Below are 26,041 nucleotides of genomic sequence, written 5' to 3' on the forward strand. Positions count from 1 at the left end.
AAATGTTTATTCTGAGATTATAAAGGAACTTCAGAAGCAGGCTCCATGCAGGGAGCCTGTTGTGGGACTCGATCCCAAGACCCCAGTATCATACCCTGAGCCAAAAGCAGTTGCTCAACAACTGAGCCACTCCAGCGTCCCGGAATCACACGTGATCTTGAAAAGTTGGGGTGATTGAGCTGAGTTGGAGGGAATGAAATGCAACAAGAATAAATGTGAGGTTCTACACTCTGGTCTGAATAACTCCATTGGGCAGGCTTTGGGTAGAGAAGTCATGGATTTGTAGAAACATGTGTAGCCAAAGATGTAGGGGTTAAACCTAAGTAGAAAACCTAGTGTCTTTTGGTTAGCTTCTGAGTGTTGTCCTGCATGGAATTTAGATCAGAAAAAGGGTGAAGGGAGAACCTGATATGTATCCAGAAGGAGATTAAGAAGAGGCAAGGGAAAGAAACAGGGAAAATGAAAGGAAAGGAAGAAGAAAATGGGCAAAGGGGAAAATTGGGAAAAGGAACGACAGTACCATAGCAGAAGATCTGTCATAGGAAACAAAGGATCAGAATTATAGCCACAGGGATCCCTGGGTGGCGCAGCGGTTTAGCGCCTGCCTTTGGCCCAGGGCGCGATCCTGGAGACCCGGGATCGAATCCCACATCGGGCTCCCGGTGTATGGAGCCTGCTTCTCCCTCTGCCTGTGTCTCTGCCTCTCTCTCTCTCTCTCTCTCTGTGACTATCATAAATAAATAAAAGTTTAAAAAAAAAAAAAAAAAAAAAAAAAAAAAAAAAAAGAATTATAGCCACAGAAACCACCTCAGAATTCAAGCCTCCTCTTAATTCTTCTTCTTTTCTAACAAATTATATTATTTCCCCTTCTAACAAATTCTATTTTTTATAAATTTATTTTTTATTGGTGTTCAATTTGCCAACATATAGTTGCCAACATATAGTTTGCCAACATATAGTGCTCATCCCATCAAGTGCCCCCCTCAGTGCCTGTCACCCAGTCACCCCCACTCCCTGCCGACCTCCCCTTCCACCACCCCTAGTTTGTTTCCCAGAGTTAGGAGTCTCTCATGTTCTGTCTCCCTTTCTGATATTTCCCACTCATTTTTTTCTCCTTTCCCCTTTATTCCCTTTCACTATTTTTTATATTCCCCAAATGAATGAGACCATATGTTTGTCCTTCTCCGATTGACTTATTTCACTCAGCATAATACCCTCCAGTTCCATCCATGTCGTAACAAATTGTATTTCTAAAAAATTCTATTATTCTAACAAATTCTATGATTCCTCTCTTCTAACAAATTCTACCTCTCTCTATCCTACCCATGTCAAGACCCTGGAACACTATTCATTTCGGGCAGTTTAGGTAGCTGTAATAAGAAGTGAATAAAGGATAAATACCTTTGGTTGAGGAAGACAGACTCTAGTGACATATGGATTCTGGCTTATAATATTTTCCTAAAGGAAAAAAAAGACACAAAATTTTAATTTTCAAGTACAACCACTCTATCAGCACAGTAGATATGACTAGATCTGACTTTTCTTTTATGGACCTCGAAACAAAGTATTTATACCAATAGGCAAAGAGATCTCAATATAGGCCATAACCTATGTCTCAGTGGTTCCTAAACAAGCATTTACCCAATGCACCGATAAAAATAATGTCAAAATACAAGCGTTTACAACACTGAACCAAAAGATGAACTTTAACTTCTTGACTTTCTTTTTGACCTGTAATTTCTAAAACTGCTAGAAACATACTTATCTCTTTTTTTTCAATTCATGAGAGACACAGAGAGAGAGACACAGAGACATAGGCAGAGGGAGAGGGAGAAGCAGACTCCTTGCGTGTAGACTGATGCAGGACTCGATCCCAGGACCCTGGGATCACGACCTGAGTCAAAGGCAGATGCTCAACCACTGAGCCACCAGGTGCACCTAAACACACTTATCTGATACTTCAATAATATTGGGGTTTGAATTTTAATTGCATAACTTTGATATCATTTTGAATTCTTAAGACTTTTAAGAATGGGTGTTAGTGGTATGGGGTAACAGATATTGAAACAACGCCTCACCTTTGGGTTGCATTTTTAACTTTTCAAAACACTTCCTTATCTCCATCATTAGATTCTTTAAAAATCCTTGGAAACCCATAGGAAGGAGACCAGACTCTGAAAGGATGAAATAGGGGCACTGAAAAAGTCAAGTGGCTCAGCTTTGCAATATCAGGTGACTGTTGGCAGACTTGGAGCTCAAGTCCCTTGTGATCATTCCACTATATTTCTTAAAGTGTGGTCCTTAGAATGTTATTGTATAAGATTTTCTACAGGAAAGGGAACCAGAGTTAAAGAAATGTAGAACGTGCTGCATTATGGAAATGTTTTAGAGGTTCATAAGACACATTTTCATATTTTTTTAGACACATTTTCATATTAAAGATTCTAAGGGTGCTCTAGTAAGAACCATGTTTAATATACTGGAAAAAATCACCGTAGATTTATGCTGCTTCCACAGTGGGCTACGTCTGAATTCTTACCTTCTATTCAAAGTGATACCAGGATAAGGCAGGACAAGTTGAAAATCAAAAAGAGTTTACTCCAATCTGGACATCAGGAAGCATCTGTATTTCATTTCTTCTGCCTGAAGTGAGATTTCGTTTAGTGGATCTCATTAAATTATGTGGTTCAAATCACTCATGGCAAATGCTTAGAGACTGTTTTAGCACGTTTTAATATGTCAGATTGTACTCGGCTTTAGGCCAAGGACAGGGCAATTTTTCTGTGTTTTCAGAGAGCTTGCTCGATTGCAGAGATTTGAGGCTTATTGCTTTTATGCAATGTTAAATTGGGATTCAGCGATTGGAAATGTTGGTGGGAAAATACTGCCTGTTCCATAAGGCAGGCTTGGTGCTTTTTGAAGGACAGGCCGTACCTTTTTAGTTCTCTGTTTTGTTTCGGACTTCATTTTTCCCACAAATATTGTTGGATAGAAGAAAGAGAATTTCTGCTTTTCTTGGGCATATGATATCCTTATGTATTAAGAGGGCTTAAAAAAGAGCAAGATTGCTATCCATTACTTTTTGGATGGGACCAGGACTCTCGGAGAGCTATCTTTAGTTAATAATATCACCAGAAGTTTTTTATTTCAAAACATTTTTCAGTAAAAATAGGGGACTCTTCTAACCAGGGAAAGGCACTGAGGCTTTTCAAAATCATCCTATTGATCCAGCGGCTTTTGCTCTTTAAGAGTAATGATGGCTTGTTTCTGGATATCTCCCATGAAGAGCAAGGGGGATAGATATCCAGGGCAAGCTAAAGATGTAGGGTTCAGAACCCTGTGGCCTCCACTTTTAGATTGCAAATTTCTGGCCAAGCATTCTCTCCATTCCAGAGAGTGTTAGCGACATTCCCAGGGCAGAGCAGCAGTTCACCATCTCCTACACTAGCAGTTGGGGGCTCTGAGTTGGGGAGAAGCAATATGCATTAGCAGAGAAGAAAAGCGTATTGCCAGCATGGCTAGGCTTCTACAATATGCAGAAACCTCACACGTCTGATTCCCCAGGGACTCAGCAAGACTTTTTCTTCCCCGTGCTCAATAAACCAACCTGCTGAATGTGGGGAAGTTACTTCCATCAGAAAACCTCAGCCCTTAATTTGGCTCTTTTATTTTCCTTCCAGAGTTAGAGAAATATTTCCAAAACCTGAAGTGGTTCTGATTAGTGGTGAAGTCAAAAAGCCTTCAGCTCCAATTAAAATGTGCTTTAAGTCATTTGGTGTGGTAATGGCTGCAGTATAAAAACAAGTTAAATTTATTTTTGATCATGGGCTTGGCTCTTGAATTATTCTATTCACTAGCAAATCCTGGCACAGCTTTCTGGGCTGCCTGTGGAGGAGGTGTTCACAGGCTTTCCAATTAACACCCTATTAAGCTGCACACCTGTGGTTGAATTGCCCTCAGATCACGATATTGAAGCTTTGAATCCCATGACACCTATATTATTGTCCTGAAAAGAAAGCTTAAAATGATATAAAATGATTCTTGTTGTCTCTGCAATGGCAATTTGTTTCTTTGGTGCTCTTGTGGAGCAGTTTAAGAGTGGAGGTATATGTGGGAGAGTCATTGTGAATACTTTTATTAACACCTTTATTGAGGTATACTTTACATACCATAAAATTCACCCATTTTAAATGTAGAATTCAATGATTGTTAGTATGGTTCCAGAGCTGTGTAACCATCACCACAGTCCAATTTTGGAACATTTCCATCACCCTTAAAAGAAAGCAGGACCCATTAGCCATCACTCCCGTTTCCCATTACTGGCCTTAGGCAACCCCCAATCCCCTTTCTGTATCTTTAGAGTTGCCTTTTCTGGACATTTCATATAAACGGAATAATGAAGTATGTGGCATGTTGCATCTAGTTTCTTTCACTTGGCATGTTTTTAAGGTTCATCTGTGTTGTGGCATGTACCTCATTCCTTCTTATTGTCCAATAGCACCCCATTGTATGGATACACCGCAATTTTGTTTACCCATCTATCAGTTTACGGACATCGGGGCTGTTTCCACATTTTGGCTATTATTGCTAATGCTGATATGAACATTAACATGCAAGACATTGTGTGAACATAGCAGTTTTTAAAAAACATTTATTTATTTTAGAGAGAGGGAGAGAGTGGGGTGACAGAGGAGAACGAGAGAGAGAATCTCAAGCAGACTCTGCACTAAGTGGCAGAGCCTGATGTGAGGGTTGATCTCAGGATGACCCTGAGATCATGACCTGAGCTGAAACCAAGAGCTGGACACTCATCCAACTGAGCCACCCAATTTATATTATTTATATTATATTATTTATATTTATATTATTTATATTATATATTATATTTATATTAATTTATATTAAACACAGTGAAGACAGATTAAAGCTCAGCTTAGTAGACTCTCGTCTTCAGCCAGAATGTTATTAGTGGAGATGTGGTGCGGGTGGGGGAGATGCAGGGGGTGCTGTGACATTTACAGAGTGAATGGCAGTTACACAAAACTGCTGATAGTCAGAATGCCAGTTAATCTAAAAATTTGTAAAATTTCTCAAGGATTTGATGAAAGTTTTGAGGTTGTCTCTTTTCCATGCCCAGTGGCAACAATCTCAGCTTCTTCCAGTTGTTGTAAAGAACATCAAGTGTTATAGTACTTGCTGGCCTGGGTTTAGAAGACTGATCTGGGACTTAAGAATTCTGTCTGCCTTTCTACAACCCTCTCTGCTGCCCTGGAAGAATCTTGTCACACACTCCTCAGTTTCCTCATCTTCAAAATGGGGATAAATGATGCCCATATAGAACCCAAGGTGGTGATGAGGTTAAATATTTTTCAGGCATTTAAAAGCACCTCAAATGAAAGGTAATACACTATGTAAGCATAAAGAATTTTTGTTGGCAAAGATGAAAAGAAGGTTTAGTCAGCCTTTTGTTCTTTCTGGAAAACTTAAAAAATAGATAAAACCACAAGGTTTAATTTTGTACATTTGAGCGGGCAAGAATGTGATATTCATTTCCTCCAAGGCCAAAAATGTTCATGGTTCCAGTAATGTTAAGCCCTTCATTGGAGGAATAGTTTCGCTGAGTTCCCCAAAGCTCTGCTAACTATATTCTAAAATAAAACTCTTTTACCTTCTCATCACAACACAGCAACCATTTGGTTTAGAGCAGGAAAAGAAAAAAGTTCTCTGGAAGGAAATTAATCCAATAAGCAATTAACCAGCAAATCCTCATTGTAGGAGAAACAAGGTGTTTCTGGCCTTAAGGAATTTACTCTTCTGATGGGGTTCAAAGAGAATTAACAATACCAAAACTATGCCTTATTTCATTTTAGTATCCCATGTCTATTTCCATTCCAGAATGGTAGCTGGCCTATTGAAGATAATTTTTTAATGTTAAAGTTTTGACTCTTCTAGAGCTATAAAAATGAACATATGTTATAGATTCTATTTAATTTATAATGAGACAACTAGGCAGATGTTAGAACCAATTCAAAGAGAATACAAAGAACAAACACATATATAGATCAAGAATATTCAAATGAATGTGCAAATAGAGGGTAAATGTATCTTCTTCCACAGTGGGAAAGTGAAGTAATTAAACCTCTCCCACACAGGTCTCTAGAGTACTTAGAAAATATTTTTGAAGTTAATGAACAAAATAACTAATCAGACAATAAAGGCCGTAGAACTCAGAAAAGGAAATTGATAAAGATCTGTAAGATTTTCTGAAAAAGGAAGGCAGAAATCAGGTATTAAATATATATGTGAATAAGGTCAGGGTACAGGGCAGGAGAGACATGGACAGTTCCAGGCATGGCAGGGATGGGATGACCTAGTCATCTAGGATAGTTGGAAGTGAAAACTTCGATTGACTTCATAATAGAGATTAAGAAGTAGGTTGTTTACACACAAGTTCCCAAAGAAAGAGCTAGCTGTGTCCCCTGCTTGCTTTGTAAATGTACAATCAGCCCCTGGGAGCCTCGAGATGCATAATGTGGTTTGAGGGGTTCTAACCTCTCCCCACAAAATATTTCATGAATTTACCAGACTGGCCCAATGTCTTCTAGTGAACTTCTCATCACTAGTCCCTCCTCCAGTTCTACAGTGTTAAAGGCAGCTGTTCAAATATGAATGGCATCTGTCTTGGAAGAGTAAGCTAGATAGCCTTATTGCTCATGAACACCTCAGTTCCTATAGCTGATCAGTTTCCTCAAAACAGGAAGTGCCCTACCTAGAAGGAGCCCCTGGTCAAGAAGCCACTTTAGATTTTGGCCAGTTTTGTTCTGGGCCACAAGATGCTTTGGGATGTGGAAAAGAGATCTCTTTGAAGCATCTCCTATGCATAGAATTGTAGATGGTGGGCAGCTTTACTCCTAATAATTCCAATGATGAGCTTTTGAAAAGGATTATACCTGACTTGGCTAGAAGCTTAAGGCCTTTCTCTCGAAATTATACCTCATTAAGTCCCTTTGAATTTTCCTGTCCCTGAACATATTTTTATTTTGATCCAAGGAGAAAACTGGGAGCATGAAACCTTGTTTAACAGAAGCTGGCAAAGATTGTGCTACCCAGGGGCGGGGTTCCAAAATGTCTATTCAAAAGGGAGAAAGGAATTGGCAGAGGAGAGTACAACTTCCTGCAGTGCTGCTTCTCCCATTTCACTCCTCTTTCTACTTGCTCCCTCAGTTTTTCCCTTAGTACTCAGTTCTCTGAACTTATTCATACATTTGGTATACAGTTTTTGGGGACACCCTAGATAAATATTAAATTAGTTCACCACTAAGCACTGTGCTGAGCACTGTAGGACATATAAATACATATGAGAGTGGCCTTTCCCTTCAAAGTGTATACATGAGGAAGTAAGACACAAACACATGAACATATCACTAATAAACATAACAAGGGTTTCCACCAACACTATGGAATTTCAGAACATACCACATAATTTATGGTATTTCAGAACATACCACAGAGCTATATTTTGAGTTAAGATCATGTTAAAAGGTGAAAATGTGCTTATTAGAATCACATAAAAGATTTTCAAACAACAACAACAACAAGAGAGGCACAAATCTAACCCTCACCTAAAAATTTTGCTACAATTAGATTGAGATAGAACCCAGATACTAGTATTTTAGGGGCACTGGGCTGGCTCAGTCGGTAGAGCATGTTTCAGCTTTGTGAGTTTGAGTCCCACATTAGATCTAGAGATTACTTGAAAATTAAAAAAAAAAAATTTAAAAGAAAATGCAACTACCATTTACTAAAATACAAATTTTAAGAGCATACAAAATGGAAATGTACAGTCTAATGAATTATTCAATGAACACCAGTGTAACTAACATACAAACCAAGAAATAAAACATTTCCCAAACTCACTGAATCTCCTTTTCCATGACCTCACGGACCCTCTCAATCATAATCTCCTTTCTTTTTTACAAATACCCACTATCTTGATTTTCATGGTCATCATCTTCTTGCTTTTCTCTATAGTTTTATCATTCATGTGTATTTACCATAATATTAAATATGAATTTGGTCCTTTTTTGAAATTTATGGTATAGAATGGAATACTGTGCATTCTTCACATTCTTTGGTGTCTGGTTCTTTTGCTCAACATTATGTTTGTGAGATTGCTCTAATTTGTTATACAGGAGAGCCCTGGGTGGCTCAGTGGTTTAGCGCCTGCCTTTGGCCCAGGGCATGATACTGGAGTCCTGGTATTGAGTCCCGCATCAGGCTCCCTGCATGGAGCCTGGTTTTCCCTCTGCCTGTGTCTCTGCCTCTCTCTCTCTATCATGAATAAATAATAAAATCTTTAAAAAAATAATAATTTGTTATACATTGTTCATTTTCATTGCTGTGTAGTATCCCATAGTATGAATATTCCACAATTCATTTTTTCATTCTATTGCTGGTAAATGTTTGCATTATTTCCAGTTTGGGGCTTTTATGAACATCCTTCTACGTGTCTTTTGATACACTTACACATACATTTCTGATGGATTTACACTTAGGACTACTATTATTGAGTCATCAGGTTTTATGTTCAATTTTAGCAAAATAGTTTTCCGAAGAGTTTGTACCAATTTACGGTCCATTAGCACCATTCAAGAGTTACTTTTTTTCCTCATTCTCACTGACATTTGATATTATCAACCTTTTGTGGTTTTAGGAATTCGTGTGGGGCTAAATTTCAAACACAATGGTATCCTATTGTGGTTTAAATTTGTGTTTCTCTGATTACTAATGATGTTGAATATTTTTTCATATATGTATGGGCCATTTGAGTTTTCTCTTCTTAACTGGTGGTTTGAATCTTTTTCATTCTTCTATCGGGTTGTCTTTTTTTCTATTGATTTGTAGGAGTTCTTCATGTTTTGTGGGTATAAGCCCTCTGTCAGTTATATATCTTGCAAATGTCTCTTTCCACTTTGTGGCTTGTCTTTTTACTCTTTTTTTTTTTTTTGCCTTTATACTCTCTTAATGGTGTCTTCTGATAAACAAAGTTATTAATTTTAATGTAATCAGAATTATCAGGGGTTTTAAATGTCATTATGACTCCACTATAGTAAAAAGAAGGTCATATATAAAGAGGTATTTTGCCAAAGACTGAATGAATCAGATTTGTAGTTATAGAAAAAGCCCATAGATGTGGGCATGTTTTTTCATCAAACAGGTTATAACACAAAGTTGGGACGAGAAACCTTGATCAGAATTCATTACACAGATGCAAAGGGCTCAGTTAACAAAGCATCAAGAACTAGAAATAAACCCACTCACCAGGCTAATAATCTTATGTTATTTGCCAATTATTTCAAACTTGCTACTGTCGGTTTCTCAATTAGATTTAAAAATCGAGTCCAGGTGCACCTGAGTGGCTCAGTGGTTGAGCATCTGCCTTTGGCTCAGGTCGTGATCCCAGGGTCCTGGGGTTGAGTCCTTTATCAGGTTCCCCCTGCAGGGAGCCTGCTTCTTCCTCTGCCTATGTCTCTGCCTCTTCTGTGTGTCTCTCATGAATAATTTTAAAAATCTTTTTAAAAAATCCAGTCCAGCAAGTGGAAACCATTATCCTTGGACATAACACACAATGTGTGGAATTGCAGGCAGAGGACAGTACAGAAAAAACGAAGGCTGGACATACTTGGTGAGTTATATGTGCTTCACTCTTACTGGAGTGGGAAGCATTGGAAAGAAGCAGGAACATTGGGGTTGATAAGTAAGTGCTCTTACAAGGCTAAGAAACTTTGTGCTTTCCATTGAAATGCTGGTCCACTGAGGTGCTTTAAGCAGGAGACTAACACAGTCATTTTTGTAACTTGAGTCACTGGCAGCCGGGTGGAGAAAGAGTCGGGATTAAGGGAGTGAGATTGTTCAAAGACCCATGGCCATTAAAGAGAAGTCTTGTGATATTTAGGAAATACACTCAAAGAAATTACTGATTATTGGGAGGTAGGAGAGGTAAAGAAAGAAAAATATTTCCTAAAGTTCGTAGAAAATTGATCCTGCCACAAGATATTTTATTTACAAAGGGCATTCTAGGATCACACAAGTTTGGGCTTAAATGCACACCAGAGTATTCAGGGCAGGCCCTGATAACTGATTCAACAAGGAAAATGGGTTAATTTTTTTTTAACCTGACAGTTCAAAACTTTATTTTATCAACTAACTTTTAATTTTGCATAGCACCTACTAATATTCTGTTCTGTTGGATTTGCCTTGGGAAATATTGGTCTAGAATGGCTTTCAGGGAGTTCTGGCTTGTTTAATAAAGGGTGGGTCTACTAATTGAGTTTGGAAATACATAAATAAGAGCAGATTTATGGGACAATGTATTAAGTTCAGTTTGCATATTTTAGTGCTAGGAGAACATTTCCAATAAACAATTGAATAAATGGGCCCAGAACTTAAGGATGAGATCTGGATGGAGGAATATATTTGGAAGTCACCAGTTGAATTCCAAAGGGTAGATGACGTTTTTTTAAAAAGTACATATAGGGCAGCCCCGGTGGCCCAGCGGTTTAGGGCCGCCTTCAGTCCAGTGTGTGATCCTGGAGACCCGGGATGGAGTCCCGCATCGAGCTCCCTGCATGGAGCCTGCTTCTCCCTCTCTCTCATTCTCTCTCTCTCTCTCTCTCTCTCTCTCTGTCATGAATAAAGAAATAAAATCTTTAAAAAAATAAATAAAAATTAAAAAGTACGTATACATAGGAGGAGACAAAAGAGCTAAGGATGGCCTCAACAGCACCATTTGATGAATTCTTTTCCCACTGAGTTGCATTTTACAAATTTTATATTTTACATGTGTAGGTCAGTTAACTGAAGTCTCTATTTGGTTGCATTGCTCTATTTGTCTATCTCTCTATCAAATGTTATGCCATATTAATGGTAGTTAGCTTTATAATGAGAGGATGTCTTGTAGGGCAAATTCATGTACACTGTTCTTCAAAATTTTCTCAGCTATTAGTGACCCATTGATCTTTCACTTAAACTTTAGTATAAGTACATCATGTTACAATTAATGACACATAATAATCACTCAAAGTCCATTGTTTACACTATGGTGCATTCTGTGGGTTTGGACAAATGTATAATGACATTTCTCTGTCATTGTAGTCATTCCATGGCTCTAAAAAATCATAAGTGCTCTATTCATCATCATCCCTCCTACCAGCCTCCAACCCCTAACAACCATTTATCTTTCCACCATCTCAGTAGTTTTGCCTTTTGCAGAATGTCATGTATTTGGAATCATACAGTATATAGCTTTTCCAGATTGGCTTCTTTCACTTAGTTATATGCACATCGGGTCCTTCCATGTCTTTTCATGGCTTGATAGCTCATTTATTTTTAGAGCTGAATAATATTTCATTATCTGGATGTATCATGGTTTAATTATCCATTCATCTGCTGAAGGACATTTCGGTTGTTTTTCTAGTTCTGGCAAATATGAATAAAACCACTATAAACAATTTTAGACCTTTTTTCTAATATATTTGTTCAAAGCTATAAATTTCCCTCTAACCACTATTTTGTTTTTGTTATGTAGAAGTAGTTTGTTATGCTTAATCTCCAAGTATTTTGGGATTTCTAATTATCTTTTTGTTACTGATTTCTAGTTTAATTCCACTGTGGCCTGAGTGGAGATATCATATGATTTCTAGTCTTTTACATTTCTAGTCTTTTAAATGAATGCTGAATGTTTCATCTGAGTTTGAGAAAAAATGTGTACTCTTATGTTGTTGGATGAAGTAGTCTATAAATGTCAATTATACCCGGTTGATTAATGATGTTGTTGAGGTCAACTATATGCTTACTGATTTTCTGCCTGCTAGATCTGTCCATATCTGATAGAGGAGTGTTGAGGTCTCCAACTATAATAGTTAATTCATCTATTTCTCCTTGCAGTTCTATCAGTTTTTGCCTCGTGTATTTTAACACTTTGTTGTTAGGCATACACACAAAAGAATTGTTATACCTTTTTGGAGAATTGACACTTTTATCATTATGTAATGCCCTTCTTTGTCCCTGAAAACGTATTGCTCTGAAGTCTGTTCTGTTTGAAATTAGTGTAGCTACTCCTCCTTTTTTGAATACTGTTAGCATGGTATGTCTTTCTCCATTCACGTAGTTTTAATCTATATGTCTTCATATCTAAAGTAGGTTTCTTCTGGGCAGCCCGGGTGGCTCAGCAGTTTAGCGCCGCCTTCCACTCCTGGAGACCGGGGATCGAGTCCCACATCGGGCTCCCTACATGGAGTCTGCTTCTCCCTCTGCCTGTGTCTCTGCCTCTGTCTCTGTGTCTCTCATGAATAAATAAATAAAATCTTAAAAATATATATATTAAAAAATAAAGTAGGTTTCTTCTGTAAAACTCCTAGAAAAATACAGGTAAGAAGCTCCTTGACATTGGTTTTGGCAATAATTTTTGGGACATGACACTGGAAGAACAAAAAACAAAGGAAAAATCAACAAATGAGACCACATCAAACTCAAAAGCTTTATCACAGCAAAATGAATCCACAAAATGAAAAGGCAACCTAGAATGGGAGAAAAATTGTATAATGTATTGGATAAGGAGTTGATATAAAATTTATAAAGAACTGATACAACTCAATAGCAAAAAAACAAATAATCTGATTAAAATGGGCAGAGAAACTACGTAGATATTTTTCCAAAGAAGACATCCAAATAGCTAACAGGTACATGAAAAGTTGCTCAACATCACTCATCATCAGGGAAATGCAAATCAAAACCATGATGAGATATCACTTCACATTTATCAGAATGGCAATTATCAAGAAGACAAGAGATAATGAGTGTTGGTAAAAGTATGGAGAGAAGAGAACTCTTGTGCACAGTTGGGATCATAAACTGGTTCAGCCACTGTGGAGAATGGCATAGTGGTTTCTCCAAAAATTCAAAGTAGAACTACCATATGTTTCAGCAATACCATTTCTGGGTATATAACCAAAGGAAATGAAAACAGATTACTGAAGAGACATATGCACTCCCATGTTTATTGCAACAATATTCACAATAGCCAAAGTATAGAAACAACAACCTGTCTATGAAGAATGAATGGATAAAGAAAATATCACACACATGTACACACACACACACACACACACACACAGTTTTGGCACTTGAACAACACAGATTTGAGCTGAGGGGTCTGCTTATACATGGATTTTTTCCCCAATAAATAGAGTACAGTACTGTAAATATATTTCTCTTCTTTATTGTTTTCTTTTTTCTTTAAGGATTTTATTTATTTATTCATGAGAGACATAGAGAGAGAGGCAGAGACACAGGCAGAGGGAGAAGCGGGCTCCCTGCAGGGAGCCTGATGTGGGACTTGATCCCAGGAGCCCGGGATCACGACCTGAGCCAAAGGCAGATGCTCAACCACTGAGCCACCCAGGTGCCCCTAGACATATGCTTTTCTTAATATTTTTCTCTGTAGCTCACTTTTTTATAAGAATACAGTATATATACATATAATACACAAAATATGTGTTAATTGTATGTAGTATTAATAAGGCTTCCAGTGAACAGTAGGCTTTTAGTAGTTAAGTTTGGGGAAAGTAAAATGTTATATGTGGATTTTTGACTATGTGGCGGGGGGGGGCGGTCGGTGACCCCAATCCTTGTGTTGTTCAAGGGTTAACTGTACGATGGAATGCTATTCAGACATGAGAAAAAAGGAAATTCTGCCATTTGCAACAACATGGATGGACCTTGAGGACACTATGCTAAATGAGATAAGTCAAACAGAGAAAGACAAATACTATATATCTTTTTTATGTGGAATCTAGAGATACCAAAATTATAAAAGCAGAGAATAAAATGGTAATTACCAGGGGCTAGGGGGTGTGGAAATGGGAGAGATGTTGTTTTAGGGAACATACTTGCTATTAGTAGGTAAATAAGTCTTGGAGATAATAGTACAGTGCTTATAAACATAGCACAGTGATTATAGATAAAACGGTATTATAAAAATTAAGCTTGCTAAGAGACTAGATTTTAAATGTTAACAACACTAGAAGAAATGTCAATTATGCGATGTGATTACATGACATGATAAAGGTGTTAGCTAATGCTACTATGGCAATCATATATATTGCAATCAATATATCAATAAATGTATGATAACGATGTAAAATCAATGTCATACACCTTAAACTTGCACAATGTTGTATGTCAAATATAACTCAATATAAAATACAGTGGGTTTCTTGTAGACAACAGGGAGTTGAGTCACGTTTTCTGTCTCACTCTGACAATGTCTTTTAATTGGTACATTTAGACCATTGACTAATACTTATAGAGTTGGAGTCACATCTACTATATTTGTTACTGTTTTGTATTTGTTGCCCTCGTTCTTTGTCCCAATTTTTGTCTTCCACTCTTTCTCTGTTCTTTTTGTGGCTTTAACTGAGCATTTCACATGACTCCATTTTCTCTCCTTAGCGTATCAATTATGCCTTTTTTATGTGTTTGCCCTAGAGTTTGCAATATACATTTAGAATGAATTCAAGTCCACTGTGACACACTATACCACTTCACAGATAGTGTAAGAACTTTACAGTAATAAAATAATCCTAATTCCTCCCTCTTGCCTCTTGGATCATTGCTGTCATTTCTTTTGCTTGTACATAATCATACATAAGGAATGCATTTATCCTTCTTAGTGTTCTCTGAGCCTCCTGGATTTGTGCTTTGGTGTCTAACACTAATTTGGGGGAAATTCTCAGTCATTACTGTTTTAACTACTTTTTCTTTTCTCCTTTTCTCCCCCTTCTGGTATTTCCATTACATGTACATTACACTTTTTGTAGCTGTCCTGCAATCCTTAGATATCCTGTTCTGGTTTGTTCTACCCTTTTTCTCTTTGCTTCAGTTTTGGAAGTTTCTATCGTGATATCCTCAAGCTCAGAGATTCTTTCCTCTGCCTTATCCAGCCTACTAATAAGCCCATCACAGGCATTCTTCACTTTTTTTCAGCTATAGCATTTCTTTTGATTCATTCTTTGAATATCCAGCTCTCTGCTTATATTGTCCATCTGTTCTTGTATGCTGTCTACTTTATCGATTAGAACCCTTAGCATATTAATCACAATTGTTTAAATAGCTGGTCTGATAATTCCAACATCCTTGTTATATCTCACTCTGGTTCTGACACTTGCTCTGTCTCTTCAAACTGTGTTATTTGCCTTTTAGTATGTCTTGTAATTTTTCTTGATAGCCAAACACGATGTACTTACTGGGTAAAAGGAATTACTGTAAATAGACCTTCAATGATGTGTTAGGGAGGTGTGGGAGGAGGGGCAACATATTGCATATAGTTCTATGATTTCAGTCTTTTTTTTTTTTTGAGCTTATGCCTCTGGACTACGAACTTCACATGTGCTTCTTAGATCCGTTCCCTCCCCCCTACTTTTTGGTGGGATAGCAGAGCTATAGTGGGCTGGAGTAGGCTATTTCCTTTGCTTCGGGTTAATTAGGCTCTGATAAAACCCCAGCAGGTTAATCTCTGGTTAAATACTTTCTCCTGAGGGCAGACCTTGTTAAGAACAGAATGCTATGAAGTATTTGAGAATGGTTTCTTTGCCACTCCCCCTGCTGCAAGCATGAGGGAATTTCGCCCCAATATTCACTGTGAGAGCCTGGTAGAGCTCCAGGAGGTAAAACTCACAAATGAGTGTGACTCTCTTGATAACTGGGTCTCTGTGGAGCTTTCATCTCTCAGACTTGTGCACACTAGCCTCCAGGAATTCATCAATTACAGTTCAGTTTTCCCTACTCCATAACTGGGTCCTTCAGAGGTTTCTGCTCCTATAAATTATGATTTCCTGTATTCCTCTGTGTGTCTCTCCAATTATGTGGACAGTGCTTTGCTCTATGACATTAATTCTCTCATGGATCTAATGAGAGTTGTTGATTTTTCGGTTTGTTCAACTTTTTACTTGTTAGGGTGGCAACTTTGAAGCTTCCTTACACGCTGGACTAGAAACATTTTCAATTAATTTTGATAGATGCTTTTTTTTTTTTTAAAGATTTTATTTATTTATTTATTTATTCATGAGAGACATAGAGAGAGGCAGAGACATAGGCAGAGGAAGAAGCAGGCTCCCTATGGGGAGCCTGATGTGGGACTCCATCCCAGGACCCCAGGAACCCAACCTGAGCTGAAGGCAGGCACTCAACCACTGAGCCACCCAGATGCTCCATAGATGCTTTAATAGGTTAGAGAAGTTACCTTCTTTTCTGAATTTGCTGGAGGATTTTATTCCTGAATGAGTGTTCAATTTTACTGAATGTTTTTAATATTTCTCTCTATAACAGTATATTTTTCACCTATTAATACAGCATATCTATTACATTGATAGAGTTTTATCTATGTTCAATCATCTTTGCCTTCCTGGGATAAACTTTATGTAGTTATAGTAGGGCGAATTCTAAGATGTAGTCTGTGACTCTCCCCCTCTCGTATCAATGCCTTTATATAATCCCCTCCCGGGGCATGTGTAAAACCAGAACTTGCTTCCAATCAATAGAACATGGCAAAGTGAAGGGATTTTTTTTTTCAGGTGTAATTAAAGTCCCTAGACAGTTGACTTTAAGTTAATCAAAAGGGAGGTAGGTTATCCTGGATGAACCTGACCTAATTAGGCTATCTTTTTAAAAGAGGGTCTAGTGGTTAGAGATTCCCCAGCTGGCCTTGAAGAAACAAGCCATTATAAGTTCCACAGCTGCAAGGAAATGAATTCTGCCAACAATCATGTGAGCTTGGAAGAGGACCCCAGGACTTAAATGAGACCCCAGCCCAGGCTGACAACTTGATTGCAGCCTTGTGAGGCCCTAAGCAGAAGATTCATTTAAGCTGTGTCTGAACTTCTGACCTACAGAAACTGTGAGATAATGAATGGGTGTTGTTTCAAACCAGTAAGTTTTGTGGTCATTATACAACAATAGAAAACTAATACTTCAGTATAATGTATTTTTTAATATGCACTGGTACTAAGCTAATAACTTAGTTAATAAGTTCTTAGAACCTTAATATCTATGTTTGTAAGTGAAAACGGTGTATAAGTTTAATTTTTTTGCACTATCCTTATCCAATTTTGGTATCAAGGTTTTATTAGCCTCAAAATGAGTTCAATAGCACTCCTTCTTATGTTCTTTGAAATAGTTTGTATAGGGACGCCTGGATGGCTCAGCAGTTGGGCTCTGCTTTCGGCTCAGGGCCTGATCCTGGAGTTCAGGGATCGAGTCCCACATCGGGCTCCCTGCATGGAGCCTGCTTCTCCCTCTGCCTGTGTCTCTGCCTCTCTCTCTCTCTCTGTGTCTCTCATGAATAAATAAATAAAATCATAAAAAAATAAAATAGTTTGTATAGGATAGGAAGAATATGTTTCTTGAGAGTAAATAAAACTTACCTATAAAATTAACTAGGCATGGGATGCCTGAGTGGCTCAGTGGTTGAGTGTCTGCCTCTGGCTCAAGGCCTGATCCCGGGGTCCCAATAGGGAGCATGTCTCTGCCTTTCTCTATGTGTCCCTCATGAATAAATAAATTAAAAAATTAACTAGGCATGATGTCTTTTGAATAAGACCTCTGATTACTTGTTCAATTTTTTAAAAATTTGTATTGCTTAATTCGTATCTTCTACTTCTTGAGTCTATTTTTATAATTTATATTTTCCTAGGAATCCTTATCTCATCTGAGCTTCGAAATAAATTTCTCTATGTTTTTCCTTGTGTTATCTTTTAACGTTAGCAAATTCTGTTTGGAATGGCATCCCTCCTTATTTCTCCTGAGACTATTTGGGCCTTTTCCCTTTTTTGTTTGTTACCAGAGATTTGTTTTCCACTTCACTTTTATTGCTCTTGTCCCTTTTTTTCCAGCTCAGTTTACAGCGTTCTTCCATTCATGTTTTTAAATTTTAGTTTTATAATAGTTATATATACACATATTTGGAAAAGTCATATACTTATGCAAATAGATTATTTCATAACAGCACATTCCCTGTTATGTCTCTCCCATTTCTGTTCCCCAGAAGCAACCATTTTCAACTCTTTTAGCTAATTCTTAGGATTGGCATGAGTTAAAAACATGCTTATATTGCTATTCCTTGCATATCAAGTTTTAAATGTTTTTCATTAGTTTCCCAATGCAGAGTTTTGATATGTGTGTTTAGTTACCTTTCACCATTACTCTACCTCCACCATACATATCTATACTCCCTGTGCCCTATCCTTGCAGAGCAGCTATATGGTTACTTTGGTTAAGTCATAATAATTTAACCATAATCATAAACCATTATTGGAACTATACAAATGCTATGTATCTTGGAATATTCTTTCCTGTGTATTTTTTTTTGTTTTCCTAATATTAACATCTTTTTTCCTCATGTTAACATCTAACATCTTTTTTTTCCTAATATTAACATCATTTTCTCTTTCTTTTTTTTATGGTGAAAAAATTTCTATTTAGATTTATAGCCGCCTGGACTCAGTTTAGATGATCCCAATTTTGTTGGCAATGACCAAAGCATCATAGTCAAGAGCCAGTTAAACATATGCTTTCTTCTCTCCATTAGGCCTTCTCAAGGTGTAGACCTTGGCGACATCAATGTCATAGAGCTTCTTCACAGCCTGTTTGACCTGGTGCTTATTAGCCTTTACATCCATAATGAACATAAGTGTGTTGTCTTCTATTTTCTTCATGGCTGACTCAGTAGTCAGGGGGAACTTGATGATGGCATAGTGATCAAGCTTGTTTCTCCTGGCGGCGCTCTTTCGAGGATATTTGGGCTGCCTTTGGAGACGCAGGGTCTTGGGTTGTCGGAATGTGGGTGACGTGCGGATCTTCTTTTTTTGTGACTGTGCACGCCTTTCAGCACTGCTTTCTTAGTTTTCAAAGCCTTTGCTTTGGTTTAGGCTTTGGAAGGGGCAGGGACTTCCTTCTTCGCCTTCGGTGCCATCTTCGTGAAAGGCTCGTTTTCTCTCTTACAAGTGGTTTACTCTCAAATTCTGCTCCGTTAGGTAAATAGCTTCATAATATATTAATATATATTAATAACTATCAATTTCATTTCCTTGAAGAAATCTCTTCTGAAAACTGCTGGTTGTTCTCTCCACGTACTGCAGTTGTCCTTTGAGATTTCACTCCACCGATCATATCAGGAATTTCCTTCCCTCTTCCTGGAGTCTGCCCCCATGGCCTGAATCCCATGTCTTCCTCTTTTTGGGTTTACTCCCTCAAAATTGTTGAGATCTTGCACATCTGAAAAAAAAGGTTTTATTCTACTCTCATCCTTACTTGATTGTTTCGGTTCTTGTTAAATCCTAGATTGGGATTATTTGTCTTTCTTATGAATTCTTATTATTCAAATATTAGATCTTCTCAACAGATTCTCCAGTTCTCTTGTCTTTTACCTCCTATTTTCTTAAATCTGTCTTTTCACTCTGTTTTATAGGAGATTGTTCTCAATTTGTACTGTAATCATTTTATTGAGGTTTTTCCATGTTTTTATTTCTTTGTTCTTATTCTTATTTCCTAAGTATGGCTTTTTAAAAGATACTTCCTGTTCTTATTTCCAGGGAGCTTTTTGTTTGTGTGTTTTTAAGATCATCTAGTCTCATAAAATCTGTTTCTTCCATACTAACTTGAAGTCTGTCATTCCTTTTCTAATTTCTGGAAGAAAAACATTTCACTCCTTTGTTTTCAATTACCTTCTTTATTTTCAATCTTTTCTTTTCTTTTTTTTTTTTTTTTATGATAGTCACACAGAGAGAGAGAGAGAGAGAGGGGCAGAGACACAGGCAGAGGGAGAAGCAGGCTCCATGCACCGGGAGCCCGACGTGGGATTCGATCCCGGGTCTCCAGGATCGCGCCCTGGGCCAAAGGCAGGCGCCAAACCGCAGCGCCACCCAGGGATCCCCAATCTTTTCATTTTTAAACAAATGCATTTTAGACTGTAAATTTCCTTCTAAATGCTGTTTTAGCTGCATATTACAAGTTCTAAAATGTAGTACTTGCCTTGTCATTCGGTTTTAGATTTCTATTGCAGTTTTTTTGTTGATCATGAGTTAGTTCTGAGAGCATTTTTAAGTTTACAGACCCTGTTGTATTGTTAACCAGCTTTCTCTGGTGCTTGATTTCTAATTCAATTTATTGTAATCAGAAAAGCACATGGTCAATATAATAACAGATCTTTCTCTATTTTTTTTTTAGAGAGAGAGTGCACACATGTGTGTGCATTGAGGCGGCTGGGTAGAGGGAGAAAGAGAGAATCTTAAGCAGGTTCCACACCCAGCACAGAGCCCAACCCAGGGCTCCATCTCACAACCCTGAGATCATGATCCGAGTGGAAATCAAGGTCAGATGCTCAACTGACTGAGCTACCCAGGGTCCCTATAACAATAGATCTTTTATACCTTTTTAGGCTCCTTTTAAGTTCTAGTAAGTGATTAATTTTTGCAAACATTCCATGTATACTTGGAAATAATGTACATTTTGTATTTATTGGCTGCTAATTTTGTTGTTCAAAGATTCTGTATCCTTGATAATTTTCTGTCTGCTTGCTCTATCAGTTTATAACAGAGATGTTCTTAAATCTCTCACTGTGATTATGGATTGTTGTATAAATGTCTGGAGGCAATATCGTCAGTTACATACAAGTTGAGGGCTACTGTATTTCTGGTAGAATTTGCATTATATTATTGCAAATTCTCTCTCTATTCCAATTAGTGCTTTTTGCTTCAAATTCTAATTTGACATATTAATATAGGCTTATCTTTTTAGGGTGAGTATTTGCATGGTATATATTTTTCAATTCCTTAATTTTCAACATTTTTGTGAGATGTTCTTTTATTTATGCCTTATATAGTTGAATTTTTAAATATTCCACTATTTTAATAAAAGTATAATCTGTTTTTTTTTTCAGTACCAATAAGTTTTTATTCATTGTATTTTCCCAAGGTAAAGAGAGAAGGGAAAAGGGTCAGCATGTGTGTTACAAGACAATAGCAAGTGGGAAAGGAAGTACCCGGCACAGCAACATCAACCATCAAATAAACACTCCCCAGAGATGGAGTCACTAAAGCCCAAGAGGGCTCAGTCTCCTGCAGTTCAGAAATGAGGGGAAGGGATCAGGTTAAGAACAGATAGGTACAGCTTTCCTACCACCACCCCCCTCCCCACCCCAATACATTCAAGATTTCACAAAGCTTTGGTTTCTAGCAGTAAACATGGAGTTACATTCGTCCGTCTCCTATTAAACAATCTTGTGGCCACTTTGACAGAAGTTTCTTGCACCTGCATAAAAGTTCCTGAGTGACTTGGATATACATTCATCTTCCTTTCTTGGTCTCCTGACATTCTACATTCAAGGCCCCCCTCGTTGCTTCAGCTTCCCTCTACCCTCAGCCTGGAGAGATTAAAGTAGGTTTGTTCCATCCAAATACAAGTGTATTAGTATGAATCACATCAAGGAATGGTCTTGACACAGGAGATTGGGAACAAGGGAGGAAGTGTTCTTCGCTTCTTTAGAACGTGAAATGTGTAGGTGTGGGGCTTTTTCTTGGAAGGAGGGATAGGAGAAGGATAGGGTAGGAGTTAAGTTTTTAGGACAGAAGATCTGGCCCAAAAAAGGAAATACGGGAAGGGAACACAAAAGGATAGTCCAAGGCCGCCACACTTCAAGAGGGGTCACCAAGCTATGTTCCAGTTTCTTTTCCTGGTGCAGAACCTTTTGTCAAAGATTCTTTGGCTATTTTTCTCAATACAAAAAAGAAGTTTGTAAACAATAAAACCCTAAAAGAACATGGAGAAGACCAACACATTATATTTACACAAACCAGGCCACCAAGCAATCACCCAATCAGCTATTCATGAAAACCTACAAAACCCAGACAAATACAATCACTAGAGGGGGCAGCAAGCAGGGGAGACAAGAACCCAGGATCAGACACACATCACCCAATGTGTTCTATTGCATCTGCCCCATTTCAACACAGTGAGGTAGGTTTGTGGTGATCTCACAGCATATTAAGTAAAACCTTCTTTTATCCTTTAGCTACCACGACACTAATCACTGCTGCAGCAGGACAGGACACTGGCTCTGGACACTGCAAAGAAGCCATGGCTTATGGTCTCTCTGGAAGTCAACAAGAAAACCCCAGAATTTATAAAGGTTAAGAAAGTTAGCCTTTGCTTCATACACCGCATCCCTGGGCAGCTCAAGATGGGTTCCAGAGTTACTATTCTTAAACCTATCCTTACCAACTCATCTTTAAAACACGCGCGCGCACGCACACACACATACACCCTGTTGTGCATGGTAGGCCTAGCCCAATCCAGCAAAGGATGGATCCGGTATGTAAAGTGAGTCCCGTGCCCTGGGATTAGAAGTCTGGAACAGGAATCCTTTATTACACGTATAGACAACCCTCAACTAATCCTGGCTTCCCCTCCGCACCTTTTAGTTGGTGCGGCCTCTCCTAACGTTACTTCCTATACCAGCTTTTCCTGTTTAGACCAATTTCCAATCTTCCACTAGAAGGAGATCAAGTCATGGAGCAACTGAGTTAAAATCTCATCTCCCATGGAACACTGAAGGTAGAGGGGTTTCAAGAGAACACTATGGCAGAAAAGCCAGCTCTAATTGGCAAAAATGAGGTAGTTCAATAGGCTATGCACTCCAAATAGTTGCTCTCCCTGGTGATAAAACAAAAAAGTATTCCTGCTGTGCAGACCTGGAGCTGCTGCTGACTTATCCCTGAGATTGCTCATGTACCTGAGAACACAGTGCAGGGGGGATCCCTGGGTGGTGCAGCGGTTTAGCACCTGCCTTTGGCCCAGGGCGTGATCCTGGAGACCCGGGATCGAATCCCATGTCGGGCTCCCAGTGCATGGAGCCTGCTTCTCCCTCTGCCTCTCTCTCTCTCTCTGTGTCATAAATTTAAAAAAAATTTATCTCAGAAAAGCTACTTTAAAAAAAAAAAAACACAGTGCAGGAACGAGGGCCTTAAGATTAAAATACACAAAAATACAAAAACCAGAATATTTATATTACGGAAAAAAAAAGTTAAAATGCACAAGATACGTCATTCGCACACAGCTAGTGCAGTTGGCATCCTGGAGAAAGTGGGGCCCAAGGTGCAGTTGTCCAAGGGAGCAAATAAATAAAATCTTATCAGCCCAGAATGGGGTGGGATTAAGTTTAGGAGCAGGAGGTCTGTAGCTCCAACACAACAATCCCTGTGGCTACTGTCACAACCCATTGCTTGGGACAGTCCTCAGCACCCTATCCCAAGAGTGGGTTATGGGACAAGATGTAGAAAAACCCTGCCTTACCCCTTAGAGATTCCCTCCCCATAGAATATAGTGGTCATGGGTTGGGCCCATCAATCTGGTCTCATGCTTCATCTCTACACTCTGGCATGGGAAAAATTATTATTACATGTCCTTCTTTGAAAGGAAAACAACTTCCCTATCCACGCTACTTTCAAAAGCTGGAGATCTGAGGGTGGAGACTCAGGTAAAGCACACGGGGAGGGATTTTCTTCAGAACTCTCCACAAGCATTTGGATAGAGCGCAGTTGTAATTCATTTGCCTCACCCCTTCCCCCCTACCCTGCCAAGAGGGAAGAGGGGGTGATGCTGTGGGACCCTGGCCTGAGATATATGGCAGAGCCAGCTGCCCCCTACCCACCTTGTCCCCACTTTCTCCACTCTGCCGATTGATGCCTGCTCCTCCAAACTTCCTGATCACAAAAAGAATTACCCCCACCCAGTGTAGCTCAATTCTGGGCCTCTGGGAGTAGGGCAGGGCTATGGATCTCTTCTTCTTCTTCTTCCTCCTGAAAGTAGGCTGGCTTTCCCTGTGAGCTGGGGGCCTGCTGGGCCTTCAGTGGACACGAGGCTACCATATGGCTGATGCTCTGGCAGAAATGGCACTTCTTGGGCTGGGGTGGCAGCTTGCATTCCTTGGCATGGTGGTCTAGACCTCCACAGTTGTAGCACCTGTTTCCCTTTGATCTGCGCCTGCATGTTCTTCCCTGTGGGTCGCCTCTCACTCCCAATACAAAATACTCCACCAGGTCCGGTGACCCGGATAGATTCTAAGCCTTTAGCAGACTTCTTAAAGGTGAACTCCACCGCCTCACCCTCCTTCAGGCTCCGGAAGCCCTCCATGTGCAGCTTGCTCTGGTGCACAAAGACATCCACCGGGGGGTCAAGCGCGGCGGGTCACCGCGACCCCGGCGCGGGCGGTCATGGACAGGAAGCCGAACCCCATGCGCACGTTGAACCACTTACAGATGCCGGCACCGTGCAGCAGCTGCGGCTCCTCTGCCGCCCGGGCGGCGTCCTCCCGCGCCTCCTCGGGCGCCTTGGCGCAGCCACCTGCAAACTGCTGGTTTGACACAGAGCCCATGGTGGTCGGCTGAGCCCGCGGCCCCGGGCCCCTGGTCGGGTGGCTGCTGGCCCCAGAGAAGTCCGGAGGCCTATAATCTGTTTTAATTACTAATGTATCTTGATTTATTTTATATTTTCTATTGTCCAATTATTTTTTGTTATTTTTTTCATGTCTTCTGTTTGATAGATAAAATTTTCCATTTGTTGATCTGGAAGCTATATATTTTTAATTAATTAATTTGTTATCTTCAAATTTTAAAATACATATTCTTCTTTAAGTTTACTAAAAAAAATAGTTATTCAATATTTGTTTCCTTATCTCAACCATGACAAGGTCCTTACCCTGCTTTTACCATGAACAAATACATTTAGGGAAATCTTGATTTCATTTGGTGTTTTAATCTTATTTTTATTTTATTTTAATTATTTAATTATTTTTTTAAAGATTTTATTTATTTATTCATGAAAGACACACAGAGAGAGAGGCAGAGACATAGGCAGGGGGAGAAGCAGGCCCCACGCAGGGAGCCTGATGTGGGACTTGATCCCAGGACCCCAGGATGACACCCTGAGCCCAGTGGCAGATGCTCAACCACTGAGCCACCCAGGCGTCCCTATTATTTTTATTTTAAATACAAAAGGTAGTTATAATTATTTTAAATTGATGGTTAATTAGATGTACTCATATATCTTATCATAGGTGATGCAGCATACATCCATTAGGAAGCACACAATATCTAGTTGTCTCTTTTTATGCCATTAGTAGCCACTGATGATCATTACATATATCCATTAAATAAATAGGGGTTATAAAATGGTGATGTTTTATTTTTGCTATTCCTTCTTAACTTATTAATTGGAACACTTATAAAGATAGAAACTTGTACTTATTAAGTAATTGCTTCCCATGAGGTACAATTCATATAGGAAAAGCATAATTAATGTTTGATCCCCCCCCCTCTTTATTTCTCAATTCAAAATGGCTTTTTAGTATCCTCTGAGGATGACCAAAAAGAATTTTTAAAACTGTCCTTATAAACTTATGGATTTAGGAGCACCTGGATGGCTCAGTCAGTAAAACCTCTACCTTCAGCTCAAGTCATGATCCCAGGGTCCTGGGATCGAGTCCCTCATTGGGCTCCCTGCTCAGCAGGGAGTCTGCTTCTCCCTCTCCTTCTGCAGTTCCCCATGCTTGTGCTCTCTTATCTCTCTGTCTCGAATAAAGAAATAAAATCTTGGGCAGCCCTGGTGGCTCAGTGGTTTAGCACTGCCTTTGGCTGGGCATGATCCTGGAGACCCAGGATCAAGTCCCACATCAGTTTCCTTGCATGGAACCTGCTTCTCCCTCTGCCTGTGTCTCTGCCTCTCTTTCTGTGTGTCTCTCATGAATAAATAAATAAAGTATTTTTTTAAAAAAGAAATAAAATTAAAAAAAATAAACTTATGGATTTAAACCCATTGCATGTTTTTTTATCCTTCATGATATTTAGACAGGCCCATCTTTTATCAATGGGAGCCTAATCATATTGGTTCCTCTGTCCTAAGACACAACCCTAATATTCTTTGACAGCTTCTT

At 38.9% G+C, this 26,041-nt stretch overlaps 1 pseudogene; it reads right to left on the reverse strand.

The window, feature by feature from the left end:
* Positions 1 to 23,517: 23,517 nt before the first annotated feature.
* LOC121483567 lies at positions 23,518 to 24,484 on the reverse strand (annotated as a pseudogene).
* Positions 24,485 to 26,041: the final 1,557 nt, after the last annotated feature.

This window comes from Vulpes lagopus, chromosome X, assembly GCF_018345385.1.
Source record: "Vulpes lagopus strain Blue_001 chromosome X, ASM1834538v1, whole genome shotgun sequence".
Classification (NCBI taxonomy): Eukaryota; Metazoa; Chordata; class Mammalia; order Carnivora; family Canidae; genus Vulpes; species Vulpes lagopus.